Here is a 9,225-nt window from a genome sequence, read left to right as displayed (position 1 = left end):
GGGGGGGGTAAAGACAATCATAGAAAACCTGGAGGTCAAACGAACGAGAAAATGTCCTGATGCTGAATCAGAGACTGGGTTTCAGACGGTGATAGCCTTGAAGACAGACAGATCTCCCCAAAAAGCTCAAAAGCAGATTTAGTCTATCATTTGTGTTATTTTGTGTGTTCGTGCAACGATTTTTAATGTCTTTTATTCCCTAAAACGACTCAGCCTGATTGCTTTTCCCTGATAAAGACTAAGAAGCGAGGTGCTATCAACAACGTAAGCTGTTCTGGGTTCAAAACAAATCTGCAATGCAAAGTGAAGCGCTTTTGTGTGCCAAGACTGCAGTTGCTCTTGAGATTTGCTTGTCTTGTAAAAGCAAAAAAAGTCCTTCCTCTTGGTCAAATCTCACCTAATTATTTTTACTGGATTGCAGATGCAATGTACCCCGCTGCTGTTTCCTTGACTCTGCTGCTGAGCTTTTACAAATGGGATCTAAGCTGTTTGTTAAATCGCAGAGCAAAAACAGAACCTAAGACACAAGAACCTTGTTGAGAGTTGAGTACAGTGAGCTGATACTTTGTAGTGGCTTGTTCATTCATTATGACACAGCTTATTCCGCTCAGGCTGAATTATAAATGTTTGATTGGAGCAACATGTGAGGAGTATAGAAGTAGCAGCGTGACCTACAGCCCCACATGTAAAAAAACCTCTTGACAGATAGTAGGCTATTATTTGGATTATCAGCATCAGTTAGCAGCATCAGAGCGATCACTCAAGCTATAAAGCGTTGACTTTTTGACCTGCTTGCTGCCGGCAGATATGGGTCGCATTAAGAGCTTAGAAACAGTGGCGGTCGGTGCATAGGAGCAGGTGGAGCCCCACCTAAAAAAAATTCAGCCCCACAAAGTAGTTCCTCCTAATAAATAACGTAAATGACTGATTTACTGCACTTACCGTATATTGTTTTGTTCTGTGTATTTTTCAACTATTTTGACAGTTTTAAGGGGAGTTTAAAATAATTGTTAGTGATTCATCCGCAGTTTTTTACTTATTTATAGGGTAGTACCGTTCAATGACCCGCTTTCGTCAAGCGGATCCAAACATGCGGCCAGTGATCCGAACAGGCAGGTCCAATAGTTTCATTCAGTGCATCATATTTTATGCCCTGTGGATGCATTTGGCTGGTTTTAGTGCATTGATACAACCTCTACCCAGACGTAACGTGAGCTCCAACCCAGGAACAGCAGCAGTGAAACCTGCTGAGACAAACAGTGGAGATATTCTGTTTTTGAATCCGTTTTGGAGAACAGAAAACTGAGAAGAACAGAGGAAAGTCAAAGTACAGGAAATGTTTGCCAACATGATAAAACCTCATTTAAACAATTCAGTGACTCCTGTGTATGTGGCTGTGGTGGGTCAATGGTTGTAGTGATAGTTTTATAACTGGGTGTTTGGGGGTTCTAGCCCCGTTTGAATCTTCAATTTAATTTGGTGATTATATATTTTATCACCTTTTTTCCATTTTATATTATTTTAGAGTCACTTCACTGAACTTTTAGCTGAAGCATCCCCACCTGCCTCCATCTTCATTTGCCCCACTCTGGGCCTTTGAGCAAGGCCCTTAACCTCCACCATCTGCTCCTCCAAGCTCCCTAGATGGCAGCTCTCTGCTCCACACAGAGGGCTGTGGTAGCTCTGTGGTTGCGTCAGGAAGGGCATCCGGCGTAAAAATAATTGCCAAGTCGACTTAGTTCGCTGTGGCGACCCCTGAAGAAGAGAGCAGACAAAAGAAGAAGCAACATATATCTGCTTGTTTAATTTTTCACATAAAATGTTAAACAATTTGTAATTTTTTTTCTGGAAATTAATGTCCGCCCCACTAATATTTTTGCTCAGAGGCTGCCACTGCTTGGAGATTTAAGAGGGGGTGGCAAGAAGGATGTGAGAGAACGGTTCAAAGTAAGTCAAGTGGTGGCAAAAACATTGCTGTGTGACCTGAGGAAGAGATGAGCAGCTCTAAAATTGGATGATCAGACTGGACTGAAGGAAGAAAAGGGCACACAGGAGAAGGAGGGTAAAAGAAAGACAGATCAGAGTGCTAACAGGGAGAGAAAGAGTGTAACAGCAGCAAAGTAGCACCTCTGAGGTCTGAGTGTGGGATCGGCAGAGAGCTGAAACTAATTTCCACATTTTTAATTAATTGCTAACTCACGCTTGCTGTTTCCATCTTTTCTGAAAGAGTGCAGATACGTGCAAGCAGAAGTTCCAGTCTTTGACATGTGGGAATTATAGATGTGAAATCTGCACATTGTTTAGTACAGCGTGTCCTGAAGTGCTGAGACACAAACTGTACAGTGGGAGGCCATTAGCTGATTAACAAATCTGTGGACACTCAGGTGATGCGTATCATTTGGACCAACACAACCAGTTCCGTATCAGCATCAAAAATGTCTTCACGCAGCGAACGCTTTGATCTGCTCGTGCCTTTTGAACAGAAGTGAAATTGCTCTTCTGCCTGAAATTCATCTACAGATGTCTACATTTAATTTGCAAAAAAAGTGTTAACACCAGTAAAATGTCTCTGCTCCACTCAGCGGATTATGTAAATTATTCTGCTTTCAGTAATTAACAAGTTTCAAAGTTTGTTCTGTTAGCCACAGAGCTGTCAGAGAAGGCACATTTTACATCAAACTTGCACAGTGAGAGTTTTCTCAGATATGGTGGAGCTAATTAAATTTATTGTGCACTGAATTAGTTATGAGATTATGAGGGAATAAAAATCATTTTCATTAATTTCATTATGTCTAAAAATGAAATAATTAACAGAAAGGGAAGTTCAAAATGGAGAGGACAAATGAGAGTCACAGGACAGACCGACATAGCAGAAGTTTCATCCCTTGATGCTTTGGCACCTTGACCCCCTCCTTTCCTTTAATGAAAAATGAAACAATCAGATGAGACTGGTTAAGTATACTATTTTATTGATGATAAAAGAAAACCACCATCATCTTTGTTCCTGAATCGAATCTCATCCTTTTTTTTTTCTTCTAAATTATATATTTCATCATCATTATCTTGAGTTTAAATATCAAAGCTTTCACTCAGTGATTGCTCACAGTTCAAGAAATCTGTTGCCACAGAAACATTAAGATGCTACCACTTTACTATAAGGCTCCTCAATAAATAGTTTATAGATACATAATTAATTCTTCTATAAACACTTTATAAATCATTAATAATTATTTATTATGCATTAATTAAGGATGACAGATACAAAACTGACCGGTTTCTTGCCAAATGGTGAGCCAAATCTGTTCACCTATATATTTCATCTAGAGTTATATCAAACATTCATATTAGTTGTAGATACTTATAATGCAGTGATAAAGTACAATATTAATGCTAAATAAATAGGTTTAAACATGCTTATTGCGCTTACAAGATAGTAACTTAGTCTGAAATGTTTAATATAACAACTCTAGAGGAAATATAGAGGTGAACAGATCTGATTCACTATTTGGCAAGAAGCTGGTCAGTTTTGTCTCTCTGTCACCCTTAATGCATAACAAGCAGTTATTAATGATTTATAAAGTGTTTATAGAGGAATTAATAGCATATCTATAAGCTATTTTTTAGCCAGCTATAAGGGGAGCCTCTAACCAAAATGAGTAACTACCAAACACTGGTTCCTAAGGGCAAAACAATATGTTATTTTAGAGGTTGTAAATCAGTTACTTAAAGTCATATTTCAGATCTTTTGAAGTGGTTTAGTGGATAGATTATGAACAATTAAGATGGTAGCTTTTGTGAACAGACAGTCCGAGCGAGGCCAAATGTAGCTGCCATAAAAAGGGTGTTAAATTTTAACATCACCATAAATTGCACACTATACCATATTTTTTTCTGTAATATGATATTCCTGCAGGAACCAGGACACCTACAAATAGTTTTTAAAGTAGTAGTCATGGGCAAATGTAATTCTTGGAGTGACACACCAAAAACCATACCAGGATTCAATGAGCTTTATTATACTGGCTATATATAAAGACTTTTTGAAAAATACCGCAGTTCGGGATTTAGTGTGGAGTTAGTCATATTTTGCTATAGGCCATGTTTTGTTTTCTTTGAACTAGAGCTTGTCCTCTTCTTTCTTAATTTGATGTTAAAAATTGGCATTTAATTTTCTGAATTTTTGCATCCTGATAGGAGGACGTTCTTCCTTAAGTTTACTAATTGGCTTTTTTGTTCAATGTCCTGAGATAATTTCTGTTGTAACTTGGAACTTTATAAATAAACTGAATTGAATTGAATTAATTTTCTGCTTCATATCTTATTCCAGGGCTATTCAACAAAACTGCTCAGGGGGCCACAGTTTTTGAAAGCCAACCGCTCAGGGGGCGAACATCCAGCAATTAAAGTCATTATGTAAATAAACCAAAGTTTACAATGATCTCTTACCTTTTAAATTTGTTTATTTTATTGCATTGAAGCATAAATGCAATAAACAAAACACAAACCCAGAACCCCCCTAATTTTTTTTATTTTTATTAATTAATTAATTTTTAACTAAGTGGGCCAGACTAAAGTTACCCATGGGCCGGAAATGGCCCGCGATCCGCCAGTTGAATAGCCCTGTCTTATTCCGTTCACTTTTGACCTGTTGTTAATCATCATGGAGACTATCTTTTTGGCTTTTTTATGTGAAATTTTACAATTTAAAAATGTAGTTTTTAAACCACCAGAAATGCTACGGCTCACTTTTTTTTTAGATACTTGCAAATAGCCTTAGAACCGTGTGTAAATAAGCATGTCAAGTGAAAGTAACAGCAATGTAAAGATTGTAAAAATCGTATTTACTTACACCACTATAAAATATATGAGACTGGAGTTGTTTTACGTCAACAACAAAACACTTTGGTTTTGGCTCAGCTGACTAGCCATTAGCTCATCAGTCCAGTCAGAATTAAACATTATTTTTCTAAACTGAGGCCACTGTGTTAAATTTATTTCTCTTTGCAACCAAAATATAAAAATCTGAAATAAAATGCACCTCACCCCTAAAATAAATCATTCACCAGACACAAACATCAAAGTATCAACATTTTCCTTAACCATTGTCACAATCTGAGCTGAAGATTCTGACTGGTGCTCGTTTAGGTTGGAGAACCTCTCCTCCTACATCCACTTATCCACCCATTCAGGGGAAAAGGTCAGGTAGGCTCCGATCTAACAACCACTTCTTCTTCTGCACCCAGTGCTGGCCAAGTGTCAGCTGCTACTTAATGAAGAGATGGGCTGCATCGATTTTCAGTTTGAACTATCGATCTGTCAATCTGCACTGGCGACGCAGCATCTTTGGTGGGATGGTGTCTTGTTAACAGATATTATCACTCTAAAAGCTGACTGTGAGATTAGTTAGGGCCGACTGGGTTAAATGGAAAGAAGAAACAGAACGAGGAAAGTATAAAGGCTAACCTTGTAAAAGAAAGATGAAACTGTTTGTCCTTCATCTGCAGTTGATGGGTTGTAGAACAGGGCAGGGAGGAGTGGGGGAGATAAGTCAGAGAGGGGGCAGGAGGGAGATGTTGTTGCAATAAATTAAAGATGTGCTGTGACAGAGCTCTCTTTGTTTGACCAACTGACAACAAAATGTTGTCACTACTGTTGACAATGCAGCAAACTGAACGCCCTGTTCGTTAGAAAGTTGCTCCAATTTGAGAGCTGTGATCTCGACTCGTTTTCTGTTCAAAGTCTCATATTTAGTGTCTTTGTCCTATCTATTCATACAGCAGCTAAATATTTAGAAATAACAGTAGGAGACTGGTAAATTCTAACTGTTAGCATTGTTTCAGAAGCAAAATGAGTTGCTGGGCTTTTAGCGTCCACATTTATACTCGATACCAAAGTGGGGCTCTGTGGAAGAGTTATGAACAAATAATGAGTTCCTCTTGTAAGAACTTTGAACAGCCTCAGTTTGCTGATTGGATTGACAAACTAATGGTTCGTAACACCAAAACAGGCTCCAAGAGTCTATAGTGCTTCATGTGACAGCTTTTTTTAAAATAAAACTTTACACCTTTGTCAATTTTGCATTACATGCATTACAAATATTATGACAGTTTTATCAGAAAGGCCCAAGGCTGAACCAAAAGTGCTACAGCTGGCTGATGCTGCCAAAACTAGCACTTGCAGACAAAGCGAGAGAGAAAAAAAAAACATTCCATGTGTCATAAAATAGTCAGAGATGGGTTCACTAAGCAATGTTTGCTTGACACTTGGGCCTTGTTTCCATTTGAACTGGATGTAAGCTCATCAGTCCAGTCAGAATTAAATTATATTTCTCCAACCTAAAGTTATTAAAAGAGTCATCCACAGCTGGTAAGATATTAAGTTTTCATACCCTTTCTACAAACCCCCAGTTCAAATGATGTGAACCATTGGTCAGAGGTTTTTGGTATGTCTTTTGTCTTTCAGTTCTTGAATTAATGCCATGCTCTGTTAATGTCTGTCTTGCTTCCAGCTCTTTGCACTCCTGTCCATCGTCTGTTAATTAACACAGCTGCACTGACTCAATAATCAACACACCTAGCATGTGTGTATGTGTGTATTACATATATATTCGGTCCGGGGAGTTGAACCGGCAGCCTTCCGATAACAGGCCCACCTTCTCTAAAATCTGCACCACCACTCCCACATAGACCTATCTATATATTAGATATGTGTGTGTGTGTGTGTGTGTGTGTATTCTGACAATTAAAAGATCACTCTGCTTCTTATATAGTCTTGTCTAAAAGGAGACAAAGGGGTAATGGTTGTCATCAGGAACAAAGTGCCTGTGACCTTTGAGGAAAGTTTGATTTTCTTCCCCTTTCTGTCTCTTTCCCCCGGCTTCATTCTGCACCTTTCTGACTGTCTTGTTCAGGCTCTCTCTTCTAATCCTTTCCTTCATCCTCCCTGGATCACCTACTCTCTTTTTAACTTTGTGACCTTAATCAAACCACTTTTCTTCACCCTCTGCCCCCTTATCCCCTTTTTGTCCTCTTCTATAGCCTCAGATAAGCTGTCAAAGCCTGAACTCCCAACTTACTCAAGAAAACTACATTTCTTTTTAGAGCAGCTGCGGCTGAGAGTTGGGGGTTCAATTCCACCACTATACAGTCGCATGTTACTGTCCCTTGGCAAGACATTGAATCTCCAAGACATTGCCTCCGATGTGTGTCCCATTGGTGTATGAATGTGATCTAAAAAGCACTGATTAGGCTGATTTAATTCATTAGGTTTGTAGAGATCTAGTAGAGTGCTGTATGAATGTGTCTGAATGGGTAAGTGAGGGCACAGATTGTGTGGTAAAGCAGTTTGTTTTGACAGAAAGGTGCTATATAAGTACAGTCCGTTTACCATTTTGTTCCTAACATAATTTCTTCAGTACATTGAAGGCCTAGAATTATTTGAAGAAATTTGTATTGTTTGCTGCCTTTTTTTGCGAGAGTTTGAAACTAAGTCTCATTCACACTGCAGGTTTTAATGTGCAATTTTAATATTGTATTTCAATGCGACCGTCAGCAGTCTCCTGTGTGAACACTCTATAGCCCTGAAGCTGCCCAAATGTGCAGATGTGTATCTGGGTTTTTAGAATTAACTATGGATGCTACACATGTTAGCACTTGTGTATTGATTCGGAAGTTGTGCAATACATTTGAATCCCGTTGTGCAACATCCATCGTTTTCTTCCGCTTGTTCCGGAGTTGAGTCACAGGGGCAACAGCTTAAGCAGTGAGGCCCAGAGATCTCTCCACATCCACCTCTCCCAGCTCTTCTGCGAGGACTCCAAGGCATTCCCAGGCCATCCAAGAGACATAATCATAGTCTCTCCAGCATGTCTTGGGTCTTCCCCAGGGTCTCCTTCTAGTCGGACATGCCCGGACCACCTTCCTAGAAGGTGCCCAGGGGGCAACTGGCTCCTCTCGATGTGGAGGAGCAGTGGTTCTGCTCTGAGTCTCTCCCGGATAACCGAACTGCTCACCCTATCCCTAAAGGAAAATCCTGCTATCCTGCAGAGGAAACTCATATTGACTTCTTGTATCCACGATCTTGTTCTTTTGGTCACTGCCCAGAGTTTGTGGCCATAGGTGAATGGACCGGCACATAGTTTACAATACGGCAGAAGCTGTAACAATCCATCTGTCGATCTCACGCTCCACTCTTCCCTCACTTGTGAACAAAACCACAAGATACTTTAAGTCCTCCACTTCAGGCAGCACCTCACCCCCAAACCAGAGAGGGCAATCCACCCTTTTCTGACTGAGGATCATGGCTTCAGATTTTGAGGTGCTGATTCTCATCCCAGCCACTTGATTCCAGTTTGGTGGCCTCAGGATTCCTTCTCTGCTCCTTGCATATGATGCAGTCCTGTTGGTGTCATCATGCCATGATCTTCAGCTCTCACTGGAGTGGTTCGCAGCCAAGTGTGAAGCAGCTGGGGTGAGAATCAGCACCTCCAAATCTGAGGCCATGGTCCTCAGTTGGAAAAAGGTGGATTGTTCTCTTCAGGTCGAGGGTGAGGTTCTGCCTCAAGTGGAGGAGTTCAAGTATCTCGGGGTTTTGTTCACGAGTGAGGGAAGAATGGAGTGTGAGATTGACTGACAGATTGGTGTAGCATCTGCAGTATTGCGTACACTGTACCGGTCCATTGTGGTGAAGAGGGAGTTGAGTTGTAGGGCAAAGCTCTTTGTTTACCGGTCGGTCTACGTTCCTACCCTCACCTATGGTCACAAACTCTGGGTAGTGACCAAAAGAATGAGATTGTGGATAAGGGAGGTTGAAATAAGTTTCCTCCACAGGGTAGCTGGACTCTCCCTTAGAGATAGGGTGAGAAGTTCAGTTATCCAGTAAAGACTCGGAGTGGAACCGCTGCTCCTCCACATTGAGAGGAGCCAATTGAGGTGGTTCAGGCATCTGGTAAGGATGTTCCCTGTGCGCCTCCCTAGGGAGGTGCTTCAGGCATGTCCAACTGGGAGGAGACCCTGGGGAAGACACAGGACATGCTGGAGAGACTATGTCTCTTAGTTGGCCTGGAAACACCTTGGAATCCTTGCAGAAGAGCTGGAAGAGGTGGCTGTGGAAAGAGATGTCTGGACCTCCCTGCTCAAGCTGCTGCCCCGCGACCCAACGTTGGATCAAGCAGAAGTTAACGGATGGATGGATGGATGGATGGATGGATGGATGGATGGATGGATG

At 40.8% G+C, this 9,225-nt stretch overlaps 1 protein-coding gene across 1 annotated transcript in view; it reads left to right on the top strand.

Annotated features, from left to right (window-relative positions):
- gpr139 (G protein-coupled receptor 139) overlaps positions 1 to 9,225 on the top strand; it is a 20,347-nt gene that overhangs the window by 819 nt on the left and 10,303 nt on the right. The window lies entirely within an intron of this gene.

This window comes from Nematolebias whitei, chromosome 15, assembly GCF_014905685.2.
Source record: "Nematolebias whitei isolate Nwh7 chromosome 15, NemWhi1, whole genome shotgun sequence".
Classification (NCBI taxonomy): domain Eukaryota; kingdom Metazoa; phylum Chordata; class Actinopteri; order Cyprinodontiformes; family Rivulidae; genus Nematolebias; species Nematolebias whitei.
This window is presented reverse-complemented; position numbering and strand designations above follow the sequence as displayed.